The sequence below is a fragment of the Choristoneura fumiferana genome, chromosome 5 (assembly GCF_025370935.1).
Source record: "Choristoneura fumiferana chromosome 5, NRCan_CFum_1, whole genome shotgun sequence".
NCBI lineage: Eukaryota > Metazoa > Arthropoda > Insecta > Lepidoptera > Tortricidae > Choristoneura > Choristoneura fumiferana.
In genome coordinates this window covers 20,572,243-20,588,761 of record NC_133476.1, presented here as the reverse complement: position 1 = coordinate 20,588,761, position 16,519 = coordinate 20,572,243, and positions in this window count along the sequence as shown.

Sequence of the window (16,519 nt, the reverse complement as noted above, 5' to 3'; positions counted from 1 at the left end):
GTTTCACAAATGTTTCATTTGGGCAAAAGCATTTTATTCGAAAACTACGAGCTATTCAGGATTTATTACAAGACTATTATGTACTAGAACTACATGTTTAGGTTAGATTAAAAAAAATCCTGAAACATTTCAGAATATTTAAAATGCATTTGGTTAAATAAAAAATTTGTGAAACATTCTTTTGGTTAGATATTATAGTTAACCAGACATACAATAATGCGCATGCGTGCATAAAACTGTTATTAGATTTGGTACAGTAAAAGATGACGAAACATGTCTCAAATTGAGGCATTACGCAGCGTAGAAATAGTAGCAAAAACGGCCATTGATCGACGTTTCCAGTTAATGATGCGTGATTGGCATCAGCTCAGGAATTCCACACGTCGTCGCACTTGATACCTCCGATTGTAAACACAATTACTGATTTAGATCCCGATGTGTATCCGTCTGTCATTCATCAAAAGTATGCATTTTTATTACCTATAACGTGTGGGAGTTAAATATGCGTGAAAATGAGTTTTTCCTGGTAGTTCAGGAGAATATGCGTCAGAATCAAATTCCGCTTAAATAAAAAAAACATTGTAGTTTAAATAGGGTCTATACATAAATATTCTGTAGGGGATTGGTAACACTTGAAAATTTATGTAAAAGCAAGTCTTGTTTACAAATGCGACGATATACCTGCACACTGTTTCGCATGACCCATGTATTTTTTTTTCTTACTCCACCTTCTGTCACGCACAAATGTTTTTTTCTTTCATTCTCATGCTACACATACTCAACTTCTATTTATTTGCCACTAGTTGTTGCCCGTCACGCACAAATGTTTTTTTTTCTTTCATTCTCATGCTACACATACTCAACTTCTATTTATTTGCCACTAGTTGTTGCCCGTCACGCACAAATGTTTTTTTTCTTTCATTCTCATGCTACACATACTCAACTTCTATTTATTTGCCACTAGTTGTTGCCCGTCACGCACAAATGTTTTTTTTTCTTTCATTGTCATGCTACACATACTCAACTTCTATTTATTTGCCACTAGTTGTTGCCCGTCACGCACAAATGTTTTTTTTTCTTTCATTCTCATGCTACACATACTCAACTTCTATTTATTTGCCACTAGTTGTTGCCCGTCACGCACAATTGTTTTTTTTTCTTTCATTCTCATGCTACACATACTCAACTTCTATTTATTTGCCACTAGTTGTTTCCCGTCACGCACAAATGTTTTTTTTTCTTTCATTCTCATGCTACACATACTCAACTTCTATTTATTTGCCACTAGTTGTTGCCCGTCACGCACAAATGTTTTTTTTCTTTCATTCTCATGCTACACATACTCAACTTCTATTTATTTGCCACTAGTTGTTGCCCGTCACGCACAAATGTTTTTTTTTCTTTCATTCTCATGCTACACATACTCAACTTCTATTTATTTGCCACTAGTTGTTGCCCGTCACGCACAAATGTTTTTTTTTCTTTCATTCTCATGCTACACATACTCAACTTCTATTTATTTGCCACTAGTTGTTGCCCGTCACGCACAAATGTTTTTTTTTTCTTTCATTCTCATGCTACACATACTCAACTTCTATTTATTTGCCACTAGTTGTTGCCCGTCACGCACAAATGTTTTTTTCTTTCATTCTCATGCTACACATACTCTACTTCTATTTATTTACCACTAGTTGTTGCCCGCAAGTTCATTTACCAAGAAATCATTTATCGCGTGCGGAACTTTAAAACTTTCCGGGTGAAAAAAACTATCTTATCTTAAGTATCACAATCGGTTGAGTAGTTACGGTCGTTTCCATAACTTATGTATCCACTTTTTACCCGGCTGTTCACACTACTTTTACTTTAAACGTCAAAGCGCAAAAAAATAATTATTCACATTTATAATATTATAGTTTGATAGTGTTCAAGATTTAATTGAAGTCCTATGAATCACGAAAGGCGGATTATCTCCTAGCCTAGCGTGATTGTGTCCAATCGATCTGAGCGAAGCAAATAGTTGCGAGAAACGTTTTTGCGGCGTAAGCCTTAATAATGTCCGGTCACTTCTCATTCAGTTTATGATTTATTTTGCTTAAGGGTTCTTCATTAAATCGCACACACTTTAACAGTTTAACTATTTTTAATTATCCATCATGATGAACGTAGCTAGAAAGTTTTGCTAACGCTTGTTTTAGTTCTAATCTATTTTATTTATTTTTGTTAAAGAATTGACAGATCATTTGTCATGTGGTTTTCCTCCAATCCGTATCACTTTTATCTTTATCTCATGAATTTTCAAGAGCTACCTGTACATTGACATCCATGTATTTATTTGTGTGAATGTCGTCTGTGACTAACGCTATTGGAAAATAAAACTTCCCCCAAATCCGTTGAGGTCACCGGCAATCGAGATACGACTAGGGTTGTCATACGTCAGGATTTGTCCTGACATGTCAGGATTTTTGATCCTTCGCCGGGATTACGGCCGGACTTGGCCAGTGTCGGGGTTTTTAGAAATAACCTGATTAAATAAAAAAACTAAATATACATTTTCATGCATGATACATTTATTACAAAGTTTGTGCAGTTTTTAATTATTAAAACGAGAAATTAAGATTAATAAACAATCAACAAAATCAATAATAGGTACTTATTTTAAATCAATTTGAAATAGAATAATTACAGCTAAAAAAATCTTAATCAATATTTTTGTTTAAAGTTCTAGTTACCTTCTGCCATTGTTATTTGGTTTCAATTATTAATCAAGTCGTCAGTAATTTTAGGGCGATGTCAGGATTTATATCAGGACATTTAGTTTTTCCATTGGTAACCCTAGATACGACTAGCTTACTGTAAGTGACATTATCAGAATGTCTATACTGTCGATTCACTGCCTGATAAGAAAAACAAAGGTTGAGCAAAAAACCGTCCCGCCTCGCCGATTGTCATTTGTCGCATTCGAAGCATTTATTGTAAACAATAGTACTTTTTTCATTCAATGGAGTAATGTATAGGTTGTTCGTGCCCTGTAGGTACATTTTAAGTTTCATTTTGTAATCACTCAATTTTCAGGTTAGGTTAGTTAGTATATCCCCCAGCAATTCGATTACCTACCTGACTTTTCGCGTAAAATATATGGTTGTCAAATGATTTATTTCCTATCCTATAGAGACCCATAGATTAGAATAGATTAGTTTTATAAAAATCCTGAAGTAGGTAGGTACTTACAGTTTCGAAAAAGATCGCTCGTCTCATTTGAAACGGTTGAAAAATGAATCATTTGACTTTCTACAAGCTTTTATGTACTTTCACCATTCCCGTTGTCTGTATGTCTGTCTGTCTGTAATCAAATCTTGCAAGTTAAATTTGACCAACTTCCAGTAGTCACAATACAAATGACAATACGTGCGTGACAATACAATAATCTAGTAGTGACATCCTGGTAGTCCAGCCAGCGACTTGAAATTTGGTAAGTATGCAAATGTAGTTTGGGTGACAATGCAAGTACAGTCAACAAAAAGTACAGTCAGCAAAAAAAAAAGCTTGTATTAAAAATTTTTTTTTATGGTTAGGCGGGCTATTTTTATAATTCATGTGCGAAGTTACGTTAGAAAACCACGAGCTTTACGGTAGAGGACATCATCGTGAGTAAATCTGCGAAGCAAATCGGTGTATCTACGAAGTTCCCCATCCGTACTGAGCATGCGTGTGAACTACAGCACGAGACCTCTCTTGTTTTGCCTTTGCCCAGCAGTGGGACGCATATAGGCCAAGATGATGATGATGATGATGATGATGATGATGATGATGATGATAAACTGCAGCGCATGGCAATATCAGTTTACTTTTAACACACTTGTGCTAATGTCTGCGACATTGTGTCAGATTAAAAATTACATGCTGTGTTACGAAATGACTATGTAGCATTTACAAATTTATTTGACGAGTTACCATATCGCTGTCAAGCAGCTTTTGTACCGAATAAACTAAGCGGCAACGTTAGTTCGTGTTTTGCCCACTGGCACAACTAAGTTTGTTTTTGGTCTACTACTGAGAAACTGATGCACTTGTTTAAACAATATGTTTGAATAACCTTTTGAATTGTTTTACTTCTATGAAACTTGAACTCTTTTGTATTTTTATTATACCACCTTATCATTCATTATTGTATATTCAATAGCACGTAACGTGTTGTGGTTTACTATGGAGAACTGAATATTGTACAGTCACCAGCACCAATATCTGACACAACAAGCGTGCATAAATATCTGATACGACTCTATTTCTAGGGCCGGAAGGACGTTTCAGATATTTTTGCACGCTCCGCTGTGGCAGATATTAATGCTGGTGACTGTACGTCATGAAATGCATCCCTTCTTCATGAAAAATAATATTACGCTGCCGCTTCGTTTCTCTGAGTGGATGACAGGCCTATTTAATGGACGGCGAGTCACCGTCGACTTAAAAAAGTTTTGTGGGTATTCTTTACAGCAACAGGGCCAAATTTATTTTAAGTCATCCGGGGCTACCTCCCCGGAGCCTCGGCAAGGAAGGAGCCTCCACAATAGAGGGTTTAAAAATCCTAATTTTGATGATCAACTACTTACTTTGCGGTTTTCCGGTATAAATATGGCCAGAGGAAGTTCTGCTTTTGAATAACGATACTGACAAAATAAAATACCATATCGTCATCCTCATGTTACCTGGAATAACTGTTATATAAAATAAATAAATAAATAAATATCACGGGACAATTCACACCAATTGACATAGTCCCAAAGTAAGCTTAGCAAAGCTTGTGTTATGGGTACTAAGCAACGGATAAATATAATTACATAAATAGATACATACTTCATCATCATCATCATCATGACGTTGTCAGCCGAAAGACGTCCACTGCTGGACATAGGCCTCCCCCAAGGCTCTCCACATACAGACTTAAATACATAGTAAACACCCAAGACCCGAGAACAAACATTCGTATTTTCATACAAATATCTGCCCCGACACGGGAATCGAACCCGGGACCTCAAGCTTCGTAGTCAGGTTCTCTAACCACTAGGCCATATGGTCGTCTATATTGATTTAAGATATAATACGAAATGTATAGCAGTTACGCTGGACTTAACTATTATTTATGCTTCTAAAGCATTTTTGCTGCAATTTGAGACGTAACTTCCGAGACACCTGAAGCTGTTGTTATTAATCGAACACAGTATCTCAATAAATTACTTTGAAGTACCATTTACAAAATACCTGCATTCTTTTGATCTAAATCCGGAAAAAACATCTTTAATTTACTCCGACGATGTAAGTATGGTGAAGCATAAGGAAGTGTTTTGAATGAATTAATGGATGAATTGGTTATTTACTGGACATAATATGGTATAAGTAGATACTTGTGTCATTACTATTAATGATTCATAATAATATGTTCGGCCATCAGATACGTAAGAGTTAATCTAAAAGAACTTAACCCGTAAATGCATGTTTGACGTCGATGCCGACCGAGAAGGAGCTGGCGGGTCGATTTGGACACGTACGCAAAGGACAGGTCTAACATAGCGTCAGAACGGCAGTTGTGGAGGTCGGTAGGGGAACCCTTTGGCCAGCAGTGGACCAAAATATGGGCTACTTAAATAAAAAGAAATGTAAAAATTAAAATTACATAACATTATTGTCAATACTTCAATTTAACAACAACCATTTAGGGTCCCGGAGCCAAAATGGCAAAAACGGAACCCTTATAGTTTCGCCATGTCTGTCTGTCTGTCTGTCCGTCCGTCCACGGCTTTTCGGGGACTATCAATGCTAGAAAGCTGTAATTTGCACGGATATTATATTAACTATGCGACAAAATAGTACAATAAAAATTCAAAAAAAAATTTTTTTACCTTCCATAGACGTAGTGTAGGTGATTTTTTTTTTCTGATCCAACCCTTTGTGTGGGGTATCGGTGGATATATGTCTTTTAAAACAATTAGGGTTTGCTTAGACGATTTTCGATTTAGTGATTTGTTTGCGAAATATACAACTTTAAAGTGCAAATTTTCATTAAAATCGAGCGTCCGCCCCCCTTTAAAATTTAAACCGGTGGGTGGAAAAATTTGAAAAAAATCAGAATGGTAGTAAGTATATCAAACTTTCAAGGAAAACTAGGCATAACGGCTAAGTTTTTTTGAGAATTATTTGTAGTTTATGAGTCAATAGCAGTCTAAGGTATAAATATACATACTTATACTGGAAGATTCCGTATTAAATACGAAATCCTCAGTAAAATATTACTTTTTTTTTCGTAATGGCTACGGAACCCTATTTTGGGCGTGTCCTACACGCTCTTGGCCGGTTTTATTTTGACATGTTGATACCTGACTATTAGTTTATCAAAGGATTATCTGAAATAATAAAAACGAAAATAAATAAACGATTAGGCCGTCGTTTATCAGAAATAGCTATTTAAATATTATAGGATGTAAGGATTATGAAACATGTTATTTTGATACTCCTGAAAAAGCTGTAGTCTCCTTTTCAATCTAGTATGATTTTTCAAACTTTTATTCTTCAGTAAAGCAATTTTGATGGAAAGAATCAAAACAAACTCTATTAAAAAGTACCTACATGCTTATATTTGGCCAAATTGTGATATTTTCATAGTTTCCGATAAACTAGCTGTCAAGCTGTGTCACATTGAGGTTTTCTGAAAGTAAGTATAAGTACTTAAGCAATCTTGTCTCATGAAGCCTTCTACATATCTATGTGAGAATATATGTTTTCCGAGTTATACCATTGATTAGGATATTCGAGGGGAATGCCTCTTTCAGGGCGGGTCTTGAGGGTGCAGCAAATTACTGTTTACATCACCGAGCTGATATGTTATCGAGCATAGCATTACTAAAAGCAATCGCATATGTGTACGCTAAATTAAATATAGGTATAACGAAAAGTTGGTTCTTAGAATTGAATAGATATTTTATCCAAAAGGAAAATAAGGGTTACGTGAGTTTCATGGGTAAATATTATTAAGTAATATTCCTTGTCTAAAAATGATTTTACCTTTAATACACATAACACAATATAAATACTATTCGTTCATTTTAAATGTATTGTATTCAGATTGAAACGCAAGTATATTTTAGAATTTATTTTACCTATGAAACTCAAGTAGCGCTTATTTTCTTTTGTCTAATATATATTTTTTGAAGAGAATTTTTTAAGGGTAAATGAGAAAATCCTTTACACTGTAGTAGGTTTTTCTGACTGTATCTGCAGCTTAGTTTAAAACTAAGCTAACTATATGCTCTTGCACACACTGCGGCAGATTGTTAAAAATGTTGTGTACAAAAAAGCTGTTTTTTCTGTAAAATGCTGTCTTAGACACACAAACATGAAACAGTCGCCCTAGATTTTGCTCTAGGTATTCTAGAAACGTTTTTTACTGAGTGCCTACACATTTTTAAAGGGAATGTATATTTTAAGTAAATACGTAAGCTCGTAATAATTTATTTTTTATTTTATACAAACGCATTATTATGATGGCACAATTGAAGTAAAAACTATCCTAAGGGGCTGTTTCACCATCCATTGATTAGTGTTAAGTGACGGTTAAATGTGATGCCGTCTCTATTTGTTTTGTTCGAATAGACGGAGACGGCATCGCATTTAACCGTCACTTAACACTAATCAATGGATGGTGAAACAGCCCCTAAAAGTAACAACTATATTATGTACAATTGGCCCAAGTTTTATCTTATCCCTGCAGAAGAGTACCCATAAAGCTGGCTGCATATCCGCGCTGGATTGTTATCCCAAGACGTTATTTTATACATAAACATTAAATGTAATAGTAGATTGATAACCAAGGGTGGAAAGTGACCCATTTCACCCGAGATATTTCTGGCGCTCGAACGAAGTTCGAGGGGAAATGGGTAAGTTCACCCGAGTTAGACACTACTATTCATTACGACTGTGAGGAAAAATACTACAAAAAAGAGTAATAATAAATTAAATTAACTTATATCCAACCTCCTTACGTGCATGTTACTGTGTTTATTAAAAAAATACAGATAAATATAGTAAACTTTTACAATGCGTTCTCCTTCAGTGAGCGTGTTGACAGTGAAACTGTGTTTACCTGAAAAATGGATGTTTGTACCAGTCATAAATATATCGTCGGTGATGAATCATAAGTTTTTCTGAAACTGTTTATCAAATAGGTAATTTAGAGTAAACAGACAAGGTTTATCAGGCTAGCCAGTATTTGCATTGCCACGGAGTCACGTTCCGGTGACAATATTACATTGGCTATGTAATGATAGTGTGGATTTTACGGATTTGTTAATGATTTAGCCGCAAATCGATAACCAAGACTCTGTCAATAGCATATTATGGCAAATGCCTTCAGTGCTTCAATGAAATATGTACCTATATAGCACAAGATATGAGGAAGGTCAGATAAGCGCATCCTTTAGGACTTCCTAGGTCATATTATGACTCAATGGTTGAAAGTAGGACAAGTAGGACAACCATGAAAGGGACCATCTAATTGATAAGCTCGGAAAGCGACATATTAACTAATAAAATGAAACATTGATTAAAAAGTAAAACAGGATATTACTTACAATTAATTGACAGAAGGCATACTGTGACAAGGTATCAGTACCTAAAATCTTTATTTACACCCCTTTGGGTGTAATGTAAAAGATATTTTTGACCTCGACGTACATACGACAACAATAACAAAAAGTAGGTGTACGGTCACGATCGTTAATTTGGGACCCATTTCGTGAAAAAGTGAAGTCCTTTGAATTGTCATACAAAATGACAGATATTCGATCTTAAGTGGGTCCCAAATTAACGATCGTGACTGTACATAAAAAATAAATAAACTAAATCCTATTATTAAAAGGAATCCCCTTATACAAGGTTCTGAAGATACTGGCGGCTTAAATAGCTTAGTTAATTTGTAAAGGCTGACCAGAATTATAAAAAACCTCGCCATATTGCGGAAAACCAATAGAACTAATTTCTTGCACTGGTAACACTAAATTCAAATGTCGTCTGTCTATTGCTGTCAAAGTTTAACGTTGTTTGCGCGCGGTATTTTAAAGTGTTATTTTGTGTTTTTGTGCGTTAAAATTCCTAAGATTATCCATAGCCTTAGAAGAAAAAAAACACAAAGTATAAATGTATTTGTCATAGAAGAAGTCTGAGGGATTAGAAAATATTCCTTTAAATAACATCACCGACACATTGTAAATATGACTGGTAGGTATTGTATAGTAGGTAAGTGTAAATAATGTTGCAATAAAAACGTAGAAGTGCTGCCCTCGCGTCAGGTTTTATTACATTCCTGGTCAGCCTTTACAATTGAAGTGAAAACTATCCTAAAAATAACTATACCTATAAGCAATTTGCCCAAATCTTGGCCCTAACAAATAAATACCTACCTTAGTTGCAAAACCTTAATAACCTTTAACACATATCCAGTTTTGTAACTGGAAACTTTTAGTCTTGCAAACTTTTCGACATTGGTTCCTAGAGATAGCTGAAAATTTCAAATTTTGATTTCTGAACACGAAAAAACGCCAGTAGGTATGTAGTTTAATCTTAAATTCCTAGTATTTATTTTGTTGCGCTCCTTCACTTATCATATTTCAGTTAAAAAATAGGTAGTAAGTAATATTTCTTAAATAATAACAGTGTCTATCTCCTGTATGAAAAACATTCACAAATGGAGATGTTATCGTAAAAGGTTTTGATATAATATGCCTATAGCCGCTTCGTGAATAAAATATAAGCAACATCCCTTCTCTGGCGAATACAGATATGTCGTCGAATGACTCACACGTCAAAGCCTTAGATAGAGACATTATTTATTAAACACAGAAACTAACAGGTCATTTGCTTTATTTCTAACTAAAGATACACACTTATACACTCATCAAAAGTACCCAGGAATATTTTTTATCCCTAGTTAGTTTTGACCATTTCAATATTACTGAGTCAAAACATAAATGTGTGTATAATATGGTATTTGACTAATATTTTTTATGTTTTATAAATTAAAACTTTACAATGCCTGTTATCGAATAGAGAAACAATTTTTAAGCTACATTTACAAGTAATAAAGTTATACAGGTTTAAAATTCAAGATTAGACAGAGAAAAGCATACTTGCACACGCAAGTAGTGCCATACTTGCTGCATAGAGAAAAGCGTTTGAGAATGAGACAGGAATATTGATTTTTCAAAAAATCATTATAAATCCAATTTTAAGTTTTCTCTTCGCTAAACAGTGTCTGTATATCTATATTTTCATAATAATATATTCAGGAATTGTCGAATACCGTATTGTACATGCACTTTTATAAACTGCGATGAACTGACCACTTGTATCAGTTAAGTAGGTAGGTACCTAGGTACTTGTAAACGCAAACACAGCTAACGCAAAAACATAGTAACTTGCGTAAGTAAGCACTTATAACATACATTTACATACATAATATTTACATATTTACATTTGCTGACTAAATAGTTTGTAGATTATTATTTTTTAAACGATACTAAATAAAAGATGCACGTAGCGTAGGACGTCCTCAGGCTCGGTGGAGCGATGATCTTCGCAGGGCGGCTGGCAAGAGCTGGATGAGAGTAGCCGAGGATCGTGCTCAGTGGCGTGCCATGGGAGAGGCCTATGTCCAGCAGTGGACGAACATAGGCTGATGATGATGATGATGAAATAAAAGATGATGATTTTATTGTTACGTAAAATCTAGGACCATAATATTTATACAGTCAATCGTTGATAAATATTTAAGGACATCCCTTCTGCCACTGACAATAAGATTTGTTTACTTGCAGTGATTTTTGAACGGTGCGTGCAAGAATAAAAAGAATACTTAATGCAAAATTTGAAATAGAGTCGCATAAGACATTTATGCACGCTTTGCTATTTCAGATACCTATAGGTGCTAGAGACTGTACAAAGTCGCATTTTTAGTGCTGGCAGTTAGAGTTAGTATATAGGTAATAAACACTTGTCGTTTTTGCACAAGTTACTCTCAGTTCACGCACTAGTGTTTTTTTTTTTTTTTTTATTTGACTGGATGGCAAACGAGCAAATGGGTCTCCTGATGTTAAGAGATCACCACCGCCCATAAACATCTGCAACACCAGGGGTATTGCAGGTGGTAGGACCTTGTGCAAGGTCCGCCCGGATTGCTACCACCATCTTGCTCGCTAATCCTGCCGTGAAGCAGCAGTGCTTGCACTGTTGTGTTTCGGCGTGGAGAGTAAGACAGCCGGTGAAATTACTGGCACTTGAGGTATCCCATCTTAGGCCTCTATGTTGGCCTAATGTATGTGTAATGTGTACCTAATGGATAATAATGGAAACAAATAGTACTCGTACATAAACACTCTACCAAAAAGTCTAAAGTAATTCTTTAAAATCCCAAAACTTCCACTCACAGCAAGCGTGAACAAGACGATTATTCGAGCGTTTAAACTACCTCATTTTTCTGGTCACATTTTTTACGAATTGGCTGTCGTTTTCGATTATTTGTTTGAGTTCCTGTATCATCATCATCATCCCAGCCTATATACGTCCCACTGCTGGGCACAGGCCTCCTCTCAGAACAAGAGGGCTTGGGCCGTAGTTCCCACGCGGGCCCAGTGCGGATTGGGAACTTCACACGCACCATTGAATTGCTTCGCAGGTTTGTGCAGGTTTCCTCACGATGTTTTCCTTCACCGCAAAGCTCGTGGTAAATTTCAAATGAAACAGCCGTGGTGGCCTAGTGGTTTGACCTATCGCCTCTCAAGCAGAGGGTCGTGGGTTCAAACCCCGGCTCGCACCTCTGAGTTTTTCGAAAATCATGTGCGGAATTACATTTGAAATTTACCACGAGTTCCTGTATGTTTACAGAAATTTGTCCAGAAAAATGAACCGGTTGAAATGCTCTATTAATCGCCCAAAATATTTTTTTTGACAAGCGGAGGGCACAGGCTCATCCCCATCGCCCAGTGTGTTTAATACGGCCTTGTTTACAGCTCAAGCACCTTCCGGCTTTATGAACAATAACAAACGTCAAAAAAGTTACAACTTACAATGAGAACTTATTTTTTTAATGTTTATCAAGATACTTGTAATCTTAACGACCATCATAATAATAAGGACATTTGGGAGATCGGAGATTGCATCGGACAATGCTCAGCACTTGACAGTCGTTAACACAAGGTAGGTGTTATTTTATCAAGTTTGTAGGATAATGTTCGTTTATTACCAGAATAATACCATGTACTTATAACACTAGTAAAAAAAGCCGTGGTGGCCTAGTGGTTTGACCTATCGCCTCTCAAACAGAGGGCCGTGGGTTCAAACCCCGGCTCGCACCTCCGAGTTTTTCGAAATTCATGTGCGGAATTACATTTGAAATTTACCACGAGCTTTGCGGTGAAGGAAAACATCGTGAGGAAACCTGCACAAACCTGCGAAGCAATTCAATGGTGCGTGTGAAGTTCCCAATCCGCACTGGGCCCGCGTCGGAACTATAGCCCAAGCCCTCTTGCTCTGAGAGGAGGCCTGTGCCCAGCATTGGGACGTATATAGGCTGGGATGATGATGATGATGATAACACTTGCACAAATTGATAAAATGAGTAAATAAAATTGCAGGGAATCCCTTAATTAAGGCGAACAAAAGCCTAATTCATTGCCAGCCAGACCATAGACATGTCGTTTTTACGACTGACTCTAACCTAATAAACATAGCCATTTGTTTTATTGCTATAATGATAGCTAACAATTTTCTTAAGTACGTCTCATCTTACATAAGTACAATATTGTATTGTCAAATTGCGTTATTTCTTATGCACGTATTACGGATGGGTAAATATTTATACAATGTAACCGGATCATCACTAAAACAAGTTTTTTCCTATTAGGATCTATATTGCTAAGCTATATCACTTTATTGTGACAAAACCCACACCTACAGCTTATTTTGCTGACCGTACTTTATGTTGACTTTACCTACTTATTTTGTCACCCACAATACATTTGCATACCAAATTTCAAGTCGATGCCATTAACCGTTGAAGAGTTCCGTCCGGACTACCAGGATATCACTACCAGGTTATTTTATTGCCACGCAATTTACATAAGTATACCAAATTTAAAGTCAATCCAACCACTGGAAGTTGGTCGAATTTAACTTGCAAATTTGATTACATTGACAATTTGATGACAACGGGACGTGAAACTAAATAAAGCTTGTAATAGTAGATTGTTCAACAAGGAAGGAAAAGAACCAATATCACACAAGATAACTTGGCACCCGAGCATAGCAGAGTTTCGAGTGTGATATTAGTGTTTTTCCCGAGTTAAACACTCTGCTTTTCATTTCGACTACAAGGAAACTACAAAATTATACTGCAAGTACATGAGAAAAAAATGTATCGAGTAAAAATAACTAAAATGAATAGAAAAAAATGTACAATGAATTCATAAAAGACTAGGTCACTTTTTTTAAGCATAGGACGGTAATCAATGTAATTTAAAAAAAACAATTGACTTTATTGTTAAGCAATAAATTATTTAACAACATTTTAAATGTTCAAAATAATATAAACAGTAGGTAGATAAAATAGGGATTTTACTTAGTCAATTTATTTCTAAAATTAGTAAGTTATCAATATCACTATCAATTGAACCACAAAGAGTTAAGTTAAACTGTACAGAGATAGGCTGTTTGGACATTTACCTACCAATTGTTTTTTATTCTTAACAATTTTATTTTTTTTGTTTTATATTTCTGCGTATAATAAACAATGAAGATTTAACAATATTTTACTTGCATTATAAAATTTGTAATATGACTAATTACGAAAAAACTCATAATTATACCATGTACATGCCGTATGAAATACAGTGTTCCATTGACATCCAATGCCTTTTATTTTTTAATTTATATTTACCCTTGGAAAGAATAGTTATTTGTGTCACAAGGGAGCAAAATGGTGTATTTACGGCGAGGGCGTAAATTGAATCCAGAATGTAGTGAAGGATTCTACATAGAATCCTGACGTAGCTAGGATTCTAAAGTAGAATCCTAAGCGTATGAGGGATTCAAGTGTTAGCGCCCAAGATGAAATAATTTGCTCCGAGTGCTCATACAACTTTTCACCGAGCATTAATAAACTTGAAAAAAATAATCTTATATTTTAAAGAAAACCATCATAGAAAATGGCGTGGCTTTACAATTATCAACTTCAAAAAATGGCATTTGCAATAAAACACTTAGAAAAGCCTTGAAGAAAAGTTGCACTTTGCTCCCTCTCGTCAGGGAGGAAAAGTTACTTTTCTGAAGAGATGTGAAAATTAATAGTTTCACTCTGTTAGACATGTATAAGTATGAGAGATGAAAAAAATATTAAATTCGCTTTATTTTGTTTTTGTAGCTCCCGCTACTATTACTGTTAATGTAAGACTAAACGGAGAACGAGACAGATTTTTATCGGTTCACAGACAACTCGAGCCGTGTAAACACGATTACACATCTCCGTTTTATTGTATCACTGAATGGTAAACCGTTTTATAGGTAAAACGACATTGACTTTTTATTCGAGATCGCCTTTTTCTCCAGTTACGCTGTTTAAACGCGTAACAGAAGGTTAACCTGTACTTATACTACTTAAGAAACCTATTTCCTTTCATATATCCACAAACATCTACAAAGTTTCCAGCAGATATACAGTGTCACTTTGAAGTTACTTGAAAATTAAATGTAGGTAACTATGAATACGGTATTTGACCACTCCTGATTTTGCCATATCTTAATATTATTATGAGAATATATATATATATAGATAGTGTTTAGCGAAGAGAAAATTTAAATCGGTTGAAAATTGGATTTATAGTGATTTTTTGAAAAATCTATATACCTGTCTCTTTCTCAAACGCTTTTCTCTATGCAGCAAGTATGGCGGTACTGGCGTGTGACGTCACATGCCAGTATGTATTTCTCTGTCTAATCTTGAATTTCAAACCTTTATAACTTTGTTATTTGTAAAGGTAGCTTAAAAATTGTTTTTCTATTCGATAACAGGCATTGTGTAGTTTTAATTTATAAAACACATACAAAATAGTCAAATACCGTATTTCGCTATGTAATATAATGTACATAATGTGCTGATCGCCATACTATGCATGCATGCATTACATATTTATTTTGCTTATACTGCCCAAGCCTTATGACGTCTAAACGTCAGTATGAAACCTACTATTATTTAAGTTTACATTAAGGTTTCTGAGATTTCTAGCTCACAATCGATTCAATGTAACAATCACTTTGTCTCTATTATCAATAGAGCAAGAAACATGTAGCCAAGAGCATTGTCCAGTCATAATTAAAGTACCATGGCGTACAATCAAGATAGCAAAAACATCCATAGTTGTGCAACGAACTAAACCGCAACAGTAGAGTAAGCAATTTGTTTCTATGCAGTTATTTGATTCCATTAGTCAACTCACGTTACCTAGTACCTACCTACCTACTTTTGATGTAAAGTAACCAATGAAGACAGAAATCGAAGGAAGGTTTTTTCCTCTCAAAATAATTTGTATTTCTTATTTCAGTGTGTTTATCGGATGCATAAAAGTAGAAAATTATACATGATTTTCTAACAAAAACAGTTATTATTTAAATTGGATTTGTAAACTGAGTCGTGTTTAACGGAAGGCTTGTAATGAAAACAGGTATTTTTACTCAGTCAAATAAAATAAGAACGCACGATTGTTCTTGAAATTAAAACATTTAATGACAGGAGTTTAATAAATAATTGCCTGGCGTGCGATATATAACCGCTCAAGTGTCCATTTCCCAACTTTCACTTCCCGAAACGATACGAAGTATAATAAAACAATGCGTTAATTACAAACAATACGATGTGAACTACTTTTGAAACCAGGATCGAATTAATTTATTATTTTTCCCAGTGGATATTCACACGGCACCTGCGCTTTATTCGCAAATAAACTTCCTCGTAAGTTGAACGCAAGCTCGGAAGTTTTGCAGTAAAATAATTATTTATCTTCAAGATCTTTTTCTAAAGTAATTGCCTAGACTTATATGTATATATAGTACTTATTAATTCATTAAAGAATGAGTAACAAATTGGGAATAATCATTTTATTGAGTCGCTTAGGTTACTTTTATAATTTATTTTATACTTTTGGCCCTGTGCTGCTTCTGATTCTGTTGAGCGAATTTTTATTAATATTTTGTGGTGCCTCGTCATATAAGATCAATTACATTATTTTAATTTTATAAATGATTTAGGTATAAATAAAAATTATAAAATAAATTCCGTGAAGTTCTTAGAAACGTATTATAAATATTAAAAATCATTCAATTCCACGCCTGTTCGTAAATATTTTTGTCTTTATAAAACGATTTTGTACAACTAAGATTAAATATTTTAATGTTAAGATCAACTATTTTTGATAAGCAGATAATTCTT